The sequence below is a fragment of the Malaclemys terrapin genome, chromosome 11, assembly GCF_027887155.1.
Source record: "Malaclemys terrapin pileata isolate rMalTer1 chromosome 11, rMalTer1.hap1, whole genome shotgun sequence".
Lineage (NCBI taxonomy): Eukaryota > Metazoa > Chordata > Testudines > Emydidae > Malaclemys > Malaclemys terrapin.
Window position 1 is genome coordinate 1,431,886 of NC_071515.1, and position 17,671 is coordinate 1,449,556.

Genomic DNA, 17,671 nt, shown 5'->3' on the forward strand with positions numbered 1-17,671 from the left:
ATTACACCTTATATCTTTTTAGCTCAAGGTATTTTTCAGGTTTACTTTTTAAAATAAACTGAATGGGCAAATAGCAGTGAATTCAGAAAATATTCCAAGTGGACCAAGATAGTCTTTTGCTAGTGCAGAGATCATTACATGTCTAATTAAAATTTCAATACAACACAATTAGTACCAAAAAATGGTGTGGAACATACTTAGCTCTACACTGTGCACAAGTGTCAGACCAACAGAGGTTTAAAACTGTATGTTAAAAAGCCAATAGTGACATGGTATTAACATATTCACAGAAAAATACTAAAAGCATCATGCTCGCATTGCTTCCATGCAATTTCAAGAATATATAACTATAATAAACGTATCAAATCCACTCATTATGTGTGATCCATAAAGGGCCAAATGTTTTGGAGCTCTACATCAGGATTACTGCCCAGAAACTCCGCTGAGTATGGCAGAAGCGGCAGGTCTTCGGCGCAGCACCAGAGTGATGATATGACTCCCTAATCTTCTGCTATGCCTGCGTCAGCTCCTTTTATCTTCGCACGGTACGGAAGCGTGTCCCATCCACAACCCTTATGTAACATGCCATGAGAAATCAGACTGTAGGTATAGAAGCTCCTACAGCTGGAGTGAAGCTGCAACTGCACAGCCTCCTCTCCCCACAGTGCCAGCAGATCCACCAACTCAGGTGTGCTCCAAGCAGAAGAGCGTTTGCTGCGTGGAGTCGCCATAGTCAGCTGGGAAGATGTGATAGAAGCGCTCCACACCGAGCAAACAGGAAGTGGAATGTCAACAATTCCCAGGCCTTTAAAGGGGGAGGGGCAGATGCCTGTGTACCTGGCTGCAGGGCAGCAGAGTTCAACCTGCTGACCAGAATGGTCAGAATGGGCATTGTGGGATGCCTCCTGGAGGCTATTACATCAACATAACCAAGCGCAGTGTCTATACTGACAATCTGTCAATATAACTTTGCCACAAAAAGCTCTACGCCTCTCATTGAGGTGGTTTTATTTTGGTCGGCAAAGCCGGAGAGTTTTGTCGGTGGAAGGAGCACTGTAGTGTGTACACCTACATTATTTTGTTGACGAAAGATTACTTTTGTTGACAAAACGCTGTAGTGTATACAATGTCCTAAAGGGAGTTTTCCACAGTGTGGAGAGGTGTTCTGCACAAAAATGAATGCAGTCTCAGGTTCCAACAACATTTTAGATATTTATCATTGATAGCTGGGGATGGGGAGACACACCACAATGATCGTCACAGTCTAAAAACCTGAACATAAAAGATACATGTCAATCGCAGCCCCACCTTTGGTCCTTTCCCCAATTCTCAGGCACAAATCTCTTGGCAGAACAATAGGACGGGTGGGAGAGAGGGAGGCGCATTCACCACCAGAGAAACCATCAATAGAAGGGAGTGTTTTGACCCAGAAAACTGCACTGCTGTCAATTAAGTTACTATGCATTTATGTCAGTGTTGCTGAGAGCAGAATTTGGCCCAGAAAATGTATAATGTTCATTAGTAGAAGTAAGAGCTACAGAATATAGTAACAGTTTGTAACAATATAGTGTTACAATAGTACAATTTAAAATTATTATAAAGATAGTAATATAAATCATCATCATACCAAAATGAAACAGCCTTTATAGCATTATAAAAAGATAAACCAGCAAAGAGTTGCTAGCTTTATATCAATAGCATGTGTCTGCACCTTTGAAATTAGAGGTTATAATTTGGACGGAAGATGAAATAGCCTGAGAGAAGTGAAGCATCCCAATCTGTGAGTTTGCTTGCTGTCATTACCACTCATAATTCAGTCGGTGTCAGCACTTGATAACATGGTTTTATTATCTAAATTATCTGCACAAATGTGTGATGCTAGTAGACCTTCAGAAGATGTGAATTTTCAAATTAGTTTGTCCACCGGCACCTCTGATTACTCCCATATCTAAATCAACGTTTACTCAGATCCCATTAACTCCAAATTTATCTGTACACATTTTTTTAAATGTAAAAAGCCAACAGGAAGCAAAATGCAAGCACCTAGCAATGCTTTCCCTTTCAAATAACTGTTTAAAATACCTTTCTGGAACTAGCCTGATGACTTAGTGGGCAGCCAGGCTGGATCCGAGGAAGCCAGTCTCAGAACACCTACTCATTTGCCCAGTAGCACTGATATAACTGAAGAAACCATGGTCAGTCTCCGAGGAGAGGTTTCAACATGCTTCATACTTTCGCAGTAAACCCTTGGTAGTAGGGTACCAAGGTCCATATTATTCCCACAAGATCCATGCACATAACTCCTTTCTTGGGGCCTTGCAAAGACTCTCTTTGGGGTCAGGATTTGTGTAGTGCAGGGATTAGGAACTAGAAAGCTGAGATGAGACAAGGGGAGGGGACGTACATTGCCCTTGTTTCCCCCCTCCAGCCCACTAATTGTAAAAAGGTGATACAGCCTGTTGTGTGGCTATATTGGAACCAAGAAGGTAGAGATAGGCAGGAGCCACAGGGGGACTCCAGGCCAGCACAAAAATATCATGTCTCCATGTTGATAGACTTTACCTTCGGTAGATCCCCACAGAGCTACAGGGTTTAGGGGAGGAATCCATTCCGTTGGGGAGCAAGAGACCAAATCAGCTAAAAATGGGTTAAAGGAAATGTTGCAAGGAGACACTCAGTTTCCGCCCATCCTTAATCCCCCTACCAGTGTTTTTTCTAGAGGAGGCAGCAATCCTGGGGGAAAAGCTGCAGTCTGCATGTGTCCCTCCCTATGCACATAGCGATTGCAGTGTTTGTATAAGATTATTACGATGGAGGTAGGTGTGTGAAATAAGTAGGAAAATACTTAACTTACCTAAAAAGTTTTCTTTCTTCTAGAAGGAACGTCTTTGGATCCCTTACAATGGGTCTTACCTCTGTTTGCAGCTCTGTGGAGACAGAACTGGTCCTGTCAATAAAGACAGGCTAGGAGTGACACCACTCCCAGGGAACAAGGCAGTCTGAGATACTTCCAAAGTTGTTCCATGGAACTAGTTCATTTAAGATTAACAGGTTATCAGACATAAAAAGAAATGATCACACACTTTTCCTATTGCAGAACTTCAAATTTCACCCCAACTACTAGCAGAAAGACAAATTGTGCACCAAATAGAAAGCAAAGGAGGATGTGAGAATTCAAGCCTTCCCTTAGAACTATTATCCTTGTGCTGGGTCAGAGGGATCTGCCGATTTTCTCGTTAGAAGAAATTAGGGTGTCCAGGTGTCCAGTTTGCAACCAGAAAGTCCTGTTGAAAGGCGACCTGACAGTGTCCAGTCAGATCTACTTACTGGACACCCAAAGTTTGGTTACTGCAGGCAGGGGAGGTGCAGGGTCATCACCTGCACCAGCCTCTACTTAGCCGAGGCTGCCTCTTGCCTTTATTGGGCGACTGCAGCTCCCAGCCCCAGCTCCACAGATGAGTCCCTCCCGACCTCGGTTGGGGTAGGAGGGGAAAACCAGCAAGCAATGGGGGAGAGGGGAAGAGGAGCAAATAGGGGTAAGGCCCCAGGGGAAGGGACGGGGCCTCAGGGGAAAGAGGCGGGGCAGGGGAGGTTCCGGCACTCCAGCTGGAGCATCCAGTTTTTAAATAGTAGAAAGTTGGCAACCCTACGGTAAATTAACACATTTTTTTCTATTCTTCAACGGGAAAGTCTGCAGTTCCATTACAATGGGATGTCTAATCAGTGTGTCTCAAGGGAGGAAAACAAAGGATGAATGAGTAGATGTTTGTATTGTTGTGTATTGTTTGAAGTGTTACTGGACGAGCATAGTATGCACAGCTCTCCCTCCAGTGACAGGGACGGATAAGGCATGCATGTTTCATTTATAAAACTTAGTGAAGGTGCCAAAAAATGCCCAGGTAGCCACCCTACATCTCTTTATATGTTGCATATTATCCTTCAGGTTTCCATAGACCTGGATGAATGAGCACAGATTTTTTTTGTGGGGGAAAGTGGCCTTTTACCTCTGAAAGCTTCTGAAATGCACCAACTTTATGATCTAAAAACAGAAGCCTTGGCAGCTTTTTCATTTTATGAGTGGTGTAGAACAACAGAGAACGTCCAATGTGGATTTTTACAGGTCTCCTGATATGCAGAGTAGCCAGAAGGGTGATTTATGTGTGTGGGTGGTGGTGGGGGGTTGTATGTGGCAAAAGATGGAGGAAAAGACAGTTCCTTGTGACCCGTGGAACAGAGTTTAGTTAGGTATTAAGGATTCTACTCGCTCGTGGCACAACTTTGCTGTCATGAGAGGACAGGACTCCAAAATGATCCTTGAAAAGTGACTGCAACCAGGATGACAACTTTAAAGATAGAAGGGGGTTGGGAGGGAGGCATATCAGACAAGGGATTACAGAGATGCTTAGTCAGGGCACTTAATGCAAAATTTAGATCCCAAGAAGGACCTCTTGGCACAGGGCTGAGAAATGAGACAACAAATCTTCCTACATCCAGGTGAAACAAAATCCTCCACCCACTTGCTCTCTAGTGCATTAGAAATGGCCATCACTTGGTTTATTACATTGTGAAGATTCAGGACCACATGAAAACCTTACTCTATATACTCCAAAAATACATTTAACTCCGGACGTGACTGGATCCATGCTAATGATTTTGCACCATGCTTTACAAATAGAACAAGCCCCTGAAAATGCCCTTTTTGTGGAATACATTCTCAGGATTAAATGGGTGTTTATGAACACACCCAAATAACCTATTTTAATTGGCATCTCTTAGTTACCATGTAGCTAGATCCAATTTCTCTGGCTTTGGTGCCAAAATGATCCTTCTGAGAGATGATCCTTCCTGCAGAGGAGGAGTAATGGAGTGGTGGGGGCCACCTGAATTAGATCTGAGGGCCAGCAACAACATGGGGCCACTTCTGCTTTCTCTCTCTGTCTCTCTTTTTTAAAGTTTTCCTATGGAACTCTATATAGCAGCAGCAACAACTGAAGACATACAAGCAATGTTTTGGGCCATTGATGAAAGTGCATGATCCTGGCTATAGCCTGTTACTCTCATCACCTGAAATAAAACTTTCGTACCTTTGCTGGCACAAAGACAACTACGCTTGATACAAGATAGATGGTGGGAGAAGGTAGCAGAAGACACTCAGATGTGAGCAGAAACAAATGAAACAAAGAAGTTCTTTGATTCCTTGAAGCTAGTCTATGGACTTTCAAAGGTGGGCACAGGTTTGCTCACGATGGCTGATGGCAGGACAGTCATCAAAGACAAACATGGCACGGAACAGAGATGGGTTGAACATTTTAGCCAACTACTGAACAGACCATTCTCAACTGCAACCAGTGCTATTAATCAGATATCTCAAAAGCCTATTCAGCACCACCTTGACTCACCACCCTCACTTGAAGAAATAGAAAAGGCAATCAGTTTGATGAGCTCAGTAAAGTCCTCGGGCACAGATAGAATACTGGCAGAAATATATAAATCTGTGGCTCCAAAGGTTGTAACAACACTCCAGAAGATCCTTACTGACATCTGGGACAACGAAGAAATGCCACAAGACTTCAAAGATGCTACAATTATTCCTTTATTTAAAAATAAAGGCAGCAAAATGATCTGTCATAACTACCTTGGGATATCTCTCCTATCTGTTGCTGGAAAAATCTTTGCTTGTGTCCTCCTGAACCTACTGATTTCATCTGTCTCAGAAGCCAATCTACCTGAGACTGAGTGCCGATTCAGACCTGCCCCTAGCACCATAGACATGATTTTCAGTATCAGGCAAATTCAAGAAAAATGTATCGAACAAAATGTGAATCTGTTCAGTGTTTCTATTGATCTGACAAAAGCATCTGATACAGTAAATACAGAAGGATTATGGATGATCCTCAGCAAACTTGGTTGCCCACCAAAACTGGTAAAAACCATTTGTTTATTTCATGAGGGGATGCAAGGTCGGGTACTTTTTAATGGAGATCTCACTGACTGCTTTCCCATTTCAAATGGAGTCAAACAAGGCTGTGTCCTTGCCCCTGTATTGTTCAACCTCTTCTTCACCCAAGTTCTCAACCATGCTTCAAATGGGCTCAACAGAGACATATACATCAGATACAGACATGACGGCTCAGTCTTCAATCTTACAAGGCTTAAAGCAAAAACAAAAGTAATAAAACTACGAAGAGAAGCACTCTTTGCGGATGATTGTGCCCTTCTAGCACACACAGAGGAAGATCTCCAGTGCATCATAGATCACTTTGCTAGAGCATCACAATTGTTTGGCCTCACAATCAGCCTGGAAAAAACCTGTGGTGTTGCACCAATCATCTTCACCGCTCTGTACCATATCCCCTAGCATATCCATTAGTGGAATCGAACTAAGTTGACAGTTTTACCTATCTCGGCAGCAACATCTCCAATGATGGATCTCTTGACAAAGAGATCATGAACAGGATACAGAAAGCTTCTCAGTCATTAGGAAAGTTACATAACCAGGTCCTGAAATCCCACAATATAACCCTCTCAACAAAAATAAAACTTTATAATGCTTTTGCGCTCACATCTCCCTTCTACGGCTGTGAGACCTGGACATTATACAAATGGCATCTCAAACAGCTAGAGGCCTTCCATATGCAGTTTCTGCACACAATTATGGGGATCCACTGGCAGAACAGAATTACCAATCTGGAGGTTCTCCAAAAGTCAAATGCCATAAGCATTGAGGCGATGCTGATAAAAGCCCAACTACGTTGGGTTGGACACATCATTAGGATGCCTGAATATCGACTTCCCAGATAAATATTCTATGGAGATTAGAATTGGCACAAGAACATCGGAATCAAGGCCACCCCAGAAAGTGCTACAAGGACAGCATCAAGAACAGTATACACTTTGATGCAATAAAACCAGATGATCTTTAGAAGGCTGTGTTAAATAGAACAGCAGGGCAACACACAACACTGAGAGCTTTTCAAGCCTTTGAAGAGGACAGAAATAATCGACTGTTAGCTGCAAGGGAAAAGCGTCATACTACTGCTATAGCTACCAAGAGGCTCATCAATGATATTGTCTGCCTGATCTCCTCATGCTTTGGACTTCAGAGTCACTCCAGAATCCACAAAAAGAGATAGCATGAAAATGTCATTGTTGAACCGACAGACTACACACACACACACGCACACACACACACCTTCTTTGCTGGATGATGCAAGTAAGTCAACTGATGGCCAGACATCCCAGGGTCTGACTCTCCACTCTCCTGGATCTAACCTTTGCTTGCTTAATGAGCGGCTATGATATTTATTTCTTTATCTTAATTTTTGAAAGACAGCAGATTGTTACTTTATTTAATTTTATTTATTTTCTTTCTTCACCTAGGAACAGAGCAAATTAGAGGCTCATAGCAGGTCTGAGGACCTGAAACTTGTTTCCTTGTTGATACAAGCCACTGTCAGTGTTGTAGAACATCACCAGTATATCTTGACTGAGCAGGATTGGTGTTACAGCTCTTAGAGCACATGACTGCCCTATGCTTGAGCCAATTGATACACTGTTGGAGCTCCCTTTTGCCATTATCCTCAGATGAAACGGTTTCCTTCTCTCTCTGTCTTGGCAGGTGTGTAATGTGCAGTGCATGTCTCACAATGAAAGTCTATTTGCATCTCGAGCCACCAACTAGTCAAGACTGCAAAATCAACCAGAGATCACAGACTCTACCGAAAGGAACAAACAGCAGGAAGGGGACTGATTTATGAATAAAAATCAAATGACTGTTCCGATATATCTGGGATGGCAAGAAGACATTATCCTTCATCCAGGAGACAAACTGCCAGCATGTTCTGTCTTATGAAAGGAGGGTCATAGCCAACCTGGCTGGAAAATGCTGCAAGAACTTTGGGTGAACTGAACTTCATTAGACAAGACAGTATCTTGTTAATTAAATCTAGACTGTAAAAGGTGTTATGGTTTTATTTTACATGTAATAATTTATTTCTAATAATTTCACTTGGTACTTATAGAACTGCTATACTATGTTAAACAAACTGTTACTTGTTTTCACTATAAACATATCTAAATGCTGTGTGTTAAGCAGTGCAGTGATCCAGAGGTGTAACTGGTAAAATGGGGTGTACTGTTCCTTTGGGAGCAGCAGATCTGTGAATTCTGTGAATGCTCAGTGCCCAGAGGCTGGACACCCCAGGGAGACACTTGGAGGGCTTGGGGTTGCAGTGTGTGCCTATCGCTAACCTGCAGAGGGACAGTGGAGCTGCCGTAGGTCAAGAGGAGTGTACTTGTGTTCATGCCCAGGGGAGACAGGGAGGTGACCCACAGCAGGCACGGACAAGGCTTCCTCACACTATGGGCAGGCAATAGCAAGGTGGCTCACAACCCTGGGTACTCCCGGGAAGTGTCACAAACACCCACTAAACACAACATACTACTTTTTGACAAATTAACAGCAAGTAATGTTACTAGTATGAGAAAAGGTCTATATAATTTAAAAGTAACATGACAAATATATTATCCCTTCTCTGTCCTATGTATGGATCGTTGTGAATTAGGGTCCTAACTACAAATTTCATATGAACAGGAAAAGAACACAAATTTAGAATGCTGGGGCCTGTGTAGCTGATTTGTATATATTTAGAAGTAACATCTGATTTGCTCAGAGTAAGAGGAGAAGGAAAGGAGAGAGAAGGCAGTAACAATGAAATATTTGATAGTCCAGCTATTGCTAGAGAGATTGTTAAACACTATCTTCCAGAGTTAAACATTTTAAAAGATGCAGAAACGGAAGACTTGAATGCAATGCTTTTAAAGGAATTGTCTAAGGAATTGTCTGAACCACTGATGTTAATTATCAATATATCTTGGAATACTGGTGAATTTCCAGGACAAAGGAAAATATTTTAAAAAGTTATATGGGATAACTCAGGTAACCATAGGCCAGTTAGCCTGATATAAACCTGCACAAAATAATGGAATGGCTGCTACAGGATTAAGTTAGTAAATAATTAAAGGATGATTGCATAAAGAATACCAATCATTATCGTTTTCAGGAAAAACTGAATAGTAAATAAGGACAAGTCAATTGTATTCTGATCTGGATTGCTTTGTAAATTGGGCACAAACAACAAGATCCCTTTTAATCCAGCCAAATGCAAGGTCATATCTGGGAACAAAGAATGTAGGTCATATATACAGGAGGAAAGACTTCACTGTGGAAAGCGTTGACTCTAAAAGGACTGGGGATCATGGTGGATAATCTACTGAATATGAGCTCCTAGTGCAATGATGTGACTAAATGGGCTAGTGTCATCCTCAGATATATAAGCAGGGGAATATCCAGTAGGAGTAGGAAGGTGGTACTACGTCTGTAAACAGCTTTGATAAAATCATGACTGGCATAATGTGTCCAGTTCTGATGTCCACTCTTTAAAAAGGATATTGAAAATTTTGGAAAGAGTTCAGAAAAAAAGTCACAAAAATTATCTGAGTTCTAGGAAATCTACTTTACAATGAGACTTAAACAGCTCAATCTATTTAGTTTATCAAAGAGAAAGTTGAGAGGACTTGATCACAGTCTACAAATACCTACACAGGAAGATTTCTGCTATTAGTTTATTTTACATAGCATGTAAAGATGTCCTTCTAAAAGATTCTATAACTAGAAGTACTAGGTAAACCACAACACATGGGCTTTATGCAGGAATTGCAGGCTGAAATTCTATGGCCAGTGTTAGAATCATAGAAGATCAGGGTTGGAAGAGACCTCAGGAGGTCATCTAGTCCAACCCCCTGCTCAAAGCAGGACCAACACCAACTAACTCATCCCAGCCAGGGCTTTCTCAACCGGGGCCTTAAAAACCTTTAAGGATGGAGATTCCACCACTTCCCTACGTAACCCATTCCAGTGCTTCACCACCCTCCTAATGAAATAGTTTTTCCTAATATCCAACCTAGACCTCTCCCACTGCAACTTGAGACCATTGCTCCTTGTTCTGTCATCTGTCACCATTGAGAACAGCCTAGCTCCGTCCTCTTTGGAACCCCCCTTCAGATAGTTGAAGGCTGCTATCAAATCTCCCCTCACTCTTCTCTTCTGCAGACTAAATAAGCCCAGTTCCCTCAGCCTCGCCTCATACGTCAGGTGCACCAGCCCCCTAATCATTTTCGTTGCTCTCCGCTGGGCTCTCTCCAATTTGTCCACATCCTTTCTGTAGTGGGGGGCCCAAAACTGGACGCAATACTCCAGCCATGGCCTCACAAGTGCCAAATAGAGGGGAATAATAACTTCCCTCGATCTGCTGGCAACGCTCCTACTAATGCAGCCCAATATGCCATTAGCCTTCTTGGCAACAAGCGCACACTGTTGACTCAAAACCAGCTTCTCGTCCACTGTAATCCTCAGGTCCTTTTCTGCAGAACTGCCGCTTAGTCAGTTAGGCAGAAGGTCAGATTGGATCATTGTAATACCCCTTCTGGTCTTAAAATTGATTATCCTATATCAGACAACAAAGACTGCCCACAGGATGAGTCTCCAGAATGCTGCATCAGTAGCAGGAACAAGGGAAGGCTATTTCCTGATTTAAGTGACAGAAACAAATGAATTGAGGATGGATGGCACAAAAGGACCGACCTAATTGTTCAAATAATAAAAAATCCAAATAAACGGAATTAATGTTCTAACAAGATCCCCACCACAGTGTGAAACCCTAACGGAAGTGATTCTCACTATGGACAAGTACGTTGTTCCAGTAGAGGAGTTTTCTATTCTGTAACGAGATATTTTGAGTATCAGAGGGGTAGCCGTGTTAGTCTGAATCTGTAAAAAGCAACAGAGTGTCCTGTGGAACCTTTAAGACTAATAGAAGTATTGGGAGCATAAGCTTTCGTGGGTAAGAACCTCACTTCTTCAGAGATATTTTGAATATCCAAGGATGTTTTGGACATCCTATCCATTGATGTCATCCATGGTGTCAGGTGGAGGGATACTGGCTGTGGGTGGAAAATTAGACCTTGATTCTGAGAAATTATGTCTTTGTATGTTGTCAATGTTATAAAGGAGAGATTTGACATCTATACCAGGTAAGAGAACCTAAACTGGTAATGCTACACTGAAGCTATGAGGGTAACCAGGACCCTGTTCTGTCTGACCTTCCTCAGCACTCGGTGAATTAATAGAAACAGTGGGAAGATTTACATCAGGTATGTTGACCATGGCATCAGAAAAGTATTTTCTATTGATGCAGACTCCCCCCTTCCCTCCCACTTGAGAACAGAACAGAGAACATTTCCTATTTTCCTTGGATACAAACAGGTCCACCTGTAGATTTCCCCAATCTTGAAAAATATTGTTCAGTATTGAGTCCTTCAAGGACCACACATAAGAAGATGTCAGTCGCCCGCTTAGGTGATTTGCTAATTGATTTCTCCTGGTAGATGCAGTGTTAACCTGGCTCACAAAGCACCAAGTCCACAGCATAATGGTTTCTTGACACAGAGGGCTCGATCTTGCAACCCCTCTGCCTATTTAAAACATGGAGTTATCTATCAGCACCTATGTCACGGTACCCTTGAGAAGAGGCAGAAAAGATTTGCAAGTTTTCATAGATTCATAGTTGGTCTAATGGCCCTGAGTTCTAAGACATGTATGTGATTCTTGGTATGCAAGAAATACCATAGGCTGAGAGTCCAAAACTTATGTAAGTGAGCTCCCCAACCCTTTGTTGAAATAACCAAAGTTTTGGTGGGAATTGGGATGGCAAAAGGAATCCCTTGACACATTCTGTGGGTCTGTCCACCAATAAGGGACAAGATGTGCCTTGGAACTCTTACCCCCATGGACATGTTGTGTCTGGTTGAGTGAGACAGCGACTTCAACCAGGCTTGACATGACCTTAATCAAAGTCCGGCAAACAGGGTTCCAAAATTGCATGATGACACATACCCCAGTAACCTGAGGCACACTGTTGCTGACATCCATGGACAAACTTGCAACCCCAAGATTAGCTGTACGATGCTCTGAAATCTCTCTTGTGGCAGGAAGGCCCTTGCTGCTGTAGTCTATAACCATCCCAATGAATTCGCTTGACTGAGATGGAATAAGGTTTGATTTGTTCAGGTTTTTATTTCAGCAACAAAAACAGCTGAAGAGCTACTTGAACTGCATTAGTTACTTGAAGAGCTGATCTCCCTCAAATTAACCAATCACCTAGGTAAGAAGAAACATGTAGATGTTACCTTCAAAGATAAGGCACGCTGACTGAAGACATTTTGTGAACACCCGTGGGGCTGTTGACAGTCAGAATGGAAACGCATAGAACTGAAAATGGTTCCCTAACAACACAAAGCAAAGAAAATTCCTTTGTGCTGGATATATGACTACATGGAAGAATACATCCTGTAAGTTGAGGGTGATGAACCAAACATGCGGGGATGTGACAGCAGCGAGAGTCACCAAGAAAAATCTTTTGCAACATATGAACATATTTAGCTACCTGAGATCTAGTATAGGTTGCCAACCCTCTTTCTTTTTTGGGATAAGGAAATAGGAAATTCTAGAGGTACTGGTTCTATTGCATTGAATTGTAACAGTCTCACAAGACACGGGTCCCTAAAGAGGGGAATGAGATATTGGTATGGACTGGAATTGACTGATGTAACCTTTTTGGATGATCTGAAGGATCATCTTTAAGGCCAGATTTTTATCCACCCTGATAATAACAACAACAACAACTAGAAGGAACCTTGAAAGGTCATCGAGTCCAGCCCCCTGCCTTCACTAGCAGGACCAAGTACTGATTTTGCCCCAGATCCCCAAGTGGCCCCCCTCAAGGATTGAACTCACAACCCTGGGTTTAGCAGGCCAATGCTCAAACCACTGAGCTATCCCTCCCCCATGTACCATTTTAGCACACTACCGGTAAACTATCCTATTAAATTTCCTTCCAGCTTGACAAGAAATAAAATCCTCTACAACTATATACTTATAAAGATAATGCTTTCCACTGTGAACAGACTCCCTTAGGCTAATTATCATCATAAGAGTACTCAAACTACATGTCTCTCAGGTATGATTTAGGGTCTGATCAAAGCCCACTGAAATCAAAGGGAGTCTTTACATTGACTTCAATGGTCTTTGGATCAGGCCCATCATGAGAAAAGAATATGTTGTGGGCAGGGGGGTTCCCGTTGCCTTCGTTGCTTAATGCTACTCAATACGGAACAAAAAATGCTGTCATCTCATTCAAGCTAAACATTCATTTTGTTTTTGTCACCAGCTATAGTTCTTCTTGCTATAACAGTGATATATTCAACCAAATTTTTTTTGACAGCATTATAGAGCCTTGTTAACTGAAGCTATCCATCCAATTGTGGCATAACTCCAAGATATAGAGGTATTTTCATTTTTATACCTGTCATTTTTAAAAATAAATTTAAAAAACTGTTGGCAAAGCTACAGTAAACAAAAAACAAATTTGCTCTTAGTTATAAAGTTCAGTTCTGATTGTTTACCGATTATATGAGACTTCTATCTAGGTTGACAAGAAATAAAATCCTCCTATGCCAGAAAAAAGGGAAAATAAACAGAGCAAGTCAATCTTCTTATTTGCAATGTCACTTACTCCTAAAATTATTTCCAAGCATTCTCACACAGGAGATTTCAAATTATTACAGCTATCTGAAAGAAACACTCCTCACTGAGAAATTTTGGATTAGCATATTGGGAGTCCTTATAAATTCCATGAAGATTGACATAAGCTATAATATTTAATTTAAAGCAAAAAAATTACAAAACTCATTATGCCGAGAAGCATTTTTGTAATCCTCGTTTAAATTTTTGCTATTAGCATGAATGCACACTTTGCAATGTAAAACAGAGTTTCTATTGCTATTGTCAGAAATTCTTTTGTAAGACTGGGGAGGGGAGAACATAAACTGAGAATACAGATTTGGAACAAAACAAATCAAGTTTTTCAAATCATAGTCTGAACACTGTGGGCTTGATTTTGGCACCTAATCACAGCTCTAATGTTTATTTATTCGTGCTACTCAAGAGGCTGCAGACTCCATTGGTTGGATATCCACACTATCCTGTTTATTTAGGCTCCCTTCACCTACACACTTTTGCAGTTTTGCGCTGTAGTATCATTTACAAATGCTCCTTGTATCCTCAGCCCTTTCCCCAAGGCCAAAGAGGAGATATGTCTCCCTTCATTGTGATTTCCCTGACGCTCAGCTAGCCCTGCTCCTCCAGCCCACACTTTCTTCATATTCCCTTTTTTAAAATCAGTCCTCAGCTGATGGGCTAAGTAACCCTTTATCTCAGTCAGCCCACTATCCTGATTAGTTAGATTTCATTTCCCAATCAGGCTTCTCTGGCGGAGCCAATTAGTGCCACATTGATCAGAGTGCAGGCTCACCTGTTAACTCCCTGCACTCTGTCACAGTAAGTAGAGAGAGACAAGGTGTGTGAGGCAATATCTTTTATTGGACCATCTAGATATTATTTCATCCACGTGTCTCTCTAAAATCCTGGGATCGACACAGCTACAACAAAACTCCATACAGTAAGTTTAGAACCAGACTACAAGCAAGCTCTTTGGGACAAGCACTGTCTTTTTGTACAATGCCTAGCACAGTGGGGACTTGGTCCACGACTGGGCATTACCGCAATACAAATAATAATTTAAAAAGCACTAAGCTTTCAAACATGGAGGCAGAGAATAGAATGCCCTGAAGCAATTAGAACCAAATTTTCAAAACTATTAAGGAGCCTAAAACTGGAGATAGGCACTTCTAAAACATCACTTTAGGTGCCTGTCTGCATCTTTAGTCCCCACTCAGATACTTTAATGCACTGCGGCATCCAGGCACCAGCTCCAATGACTTGAGAAAAAACGGTTACTTACCTTTCGTAACTGTTGTTCTTCAAGATGTGTTACTCATGTCTATTTCATTCTAGGTGTGTGTGCATCCATGTGTGCGGCTGTCGGAGATTTTTGCCTTAGTGGTATCCGTATGGTCCACTATGGTGCCATCTTGAGTGCCGCGCTCATGCGTCGGTATAGTAGGCACCACAGGCCCTACGCCAGGGGTCTCAAACTCAGATGACCCCGAGGGCTGCATGAGGACTAGTGCATTGGCCCGAGGGCTGCATCACTGAACCCCCCCCAATGTCTCTGGCCCCGCCCCCACTCCACCCCTTCCAATTAGGCCCCACTCCTGCCCCACCTCTTCGCACCCCTTCCCTGCCCCATTCCAATCCCTTCCCTGAAGTCCCCACCCCAACGCTGCCCCCAGGGGGTGCAGAAAGGGTGCAGGGTGCAGCGGGGGCTGAGGGCAGAGAGTTGAGGTGCAGGAGGTGTGCAGGGTGCTCAGGGCAGGGAGTTGGTGTGTGGGGTTCAAGAGGGGTGCGGCAGGGGGTCGGGGTGCAGGGTGCAGCAGGTGGCTCAGGGCAGGGAGTGCAGGAGGGGTGCGGGATGCGGCAGGGGGCTCAGGGCAGGGAGTTGGGGGTGCAGGAGGGGTGTGGGATGTGGCAGGGGGCTCAGGGCAGGGAGTTGGGGGTGCAGGATGTGGCAGGGGGTTCAGGGCAGGGAGTTGGGGTGCGGGATGTGGCAGGGGGCTAAGGGCGGGGAGTTGGGGTGCGGGATGTGGCAGGGGGTTAAGGGCGGGGAGTTGGGGTGCGGGATGTGGCAGGGGGCTCAGGGCGGGGAGTTGGGGTGCGGGATGTGGCAGGGGGCTCAGGGCAGGGAGTTGGGGGTGCAGGAGGGGTTCAGGGTGTGAGCTCCAGCCTGGTGCCGCTTACCTAGAGCGGCTCCGGGGTGGCAGCGGCGCTCACTGGGGCCAGGGCAGGCTCCCTGCCTGCCTTGGCCCCGGCTCCGTGCTGCTGCGTTCCAGGAAGCAGCTGGAACCGTGTCCCTGCAGCCCCTGGGGGAGGGGGAGGGGCTCAGGCTTCCCTGCTTGTGTGGCTCTTGCCGCTGTTCTAGGTACCTCTTACGAAGCTCCCATTGGCCGCGGTTTCCTGTTTCCGGCCAATGGGAGCTGTGGGGGGCAGTGCCTGGAAGGAGGCAATGCCGGAGCCTTCTGCCTCCTTCCTCCTCCCCCCAGCTCGAAGGGGCGTGCTGTCGGCTGATTCAGAGAGCAGCGCAGCGCTTGCAGCATCAGGAGGCAATCCCACAGGTAGGCAGAGGGGCGGGGGGTGCGGGGAGCGGCGGGGGGGGGCGCGGGGAGCTTGGCGGGCCACACACACGAGCCCCGCGGGCCGCGTGTTTGAGACCCCTACCCTACGCCCTCTCAGTTCCTTCTTGCTGGCAACTCTGACAGAGGGACAGGAGGGCGGGTAATGGAATGGACATGAGCAACACATCTTGAAGAACAACAATTATGAAAGTTAGGTAACCGTTCTTCTTCTTCTTCGAGTGCTTGCTCATGTCGATTCCATTCTAGGTGACTCAAAAGCAGAAACCATAGAGGCAGGCTCTAAGTACACGGTTTCGGAAAGAAGTCAGATAAGTATATGCCCTGGCCGGTATGAAACTGTGAAATGGATGCAGCTGGATCTTGTCCTTGTAGAACACCCTACAGGGCAGCTCCGAAGTAAGTGCCCTCATCTCAGAGACCCTGCGGGCAGATGTGATTGCAACCAGGAATGAAACTTTCCAGGAGAGAAGAAGGCACCAGGAAGCCAGAGGCTCAAAGGGGGAACCCATGAGCCACAACAGCATGAGATCCACGTCCCAGGGAGGGACGGGATCACGGACATGTGGGTAGAGATGCTCCAGACCCTTCAAAAACCAAACCATCATGTCGTGAGCGAAGACCGACCTGCCCTGGAGCAGAGGGTGGAAGACCGAAATAGCGGCCAAGTGGACTTTGATTGAAGACAGGAACAAACCCTGCAGCTTGAGGTGCAGAAGGTAGTCCAGGCCTGCTCAGCCCGGATAACCCAGTCCAAGGTCCAGCATGTGAACCTTTTCCACTTGACCAGGTAGGTCGCTCTGGTGGAGGGAGAACTGCAGGGTATAGCTCCAAGATACACTCTCTAGCATACAATGGTCCGAGGGGACCTGCAAACAGGCTGAACAGTAGGGACAAAGATGACTGAGGAAAGAACGAGGCAGATCCAGGGAGCTGACTGGGTCGTCACTCTTGAGTGCACCCTTAAAATGAGTGTTTCTGGCCCTCATGATGCTTTGCTAGGCTGGGTTGCGCAGCTGAGAGGGAGAAAGAAGGGTGGCGATGACTAAAACTCATGTCTCTCCCGTCTCCTTGTAGGCCTTTGTCGAGGCTGCCAAGGCCTTGGCAGCGGGAGTGGCCAGAACTGCTGACTGCAGCGAGTGAAGGGTGGCCCAGGTGTCCTTCAGACCTTCACATGTGATTCTCCCAAGTACTTGAGGCAGCTGCTATGGGGGTCACTAACAGGCATAGGCCTGTTACAGTCAGTACTGGGCTTAAAACCCAGAGACCGGGAAATGCCCCACCTAGGGCAAAGTCTCCACTGGGACTCTCTCTCTAACTACACTACTTAACAACTAACTACTGTAAACAAACTATTTACAAGGTCCTAAGGCTCAAAGACCGAAGAAGAAGAACCGTTAACCCTTGCTAGGCAAGGGAAAGGCGCTCCGACTAACCACTGTGGCGGGGCGAGTGCCTCACCCCC

The 17,671-nt window shown here is 44.6% G+C and overlaps 1 protein-coding gene across 12 annotated transcripts in view; it reads right to left on the reverse strand.

Annotated features, from left to right (window-relative positions):
* Positions 1-17,671, reverse strand: part of ADARB1 (adenosine deaminase RNA specific B1) — a 251,304-nt gene that overhangs the window by 111,290 nt on the left and 122,343 nt on the right. Inside the window, exon 3 of one of the 12 annotated variants that reach the window (XM_054043496.1) lies at positions 2,855-2,927. The exons of the other annotated variants lie outside the window; for them this stretch is intronic. The gene's annotated coding sequence lies outside the window, so the exon portion shown is untranslated. The remainder of the gene's footprint in view (positions 1-2,854; positions 2,928-17,671) is intronic. 12 annotated transcript variants of the gene reach the window in all.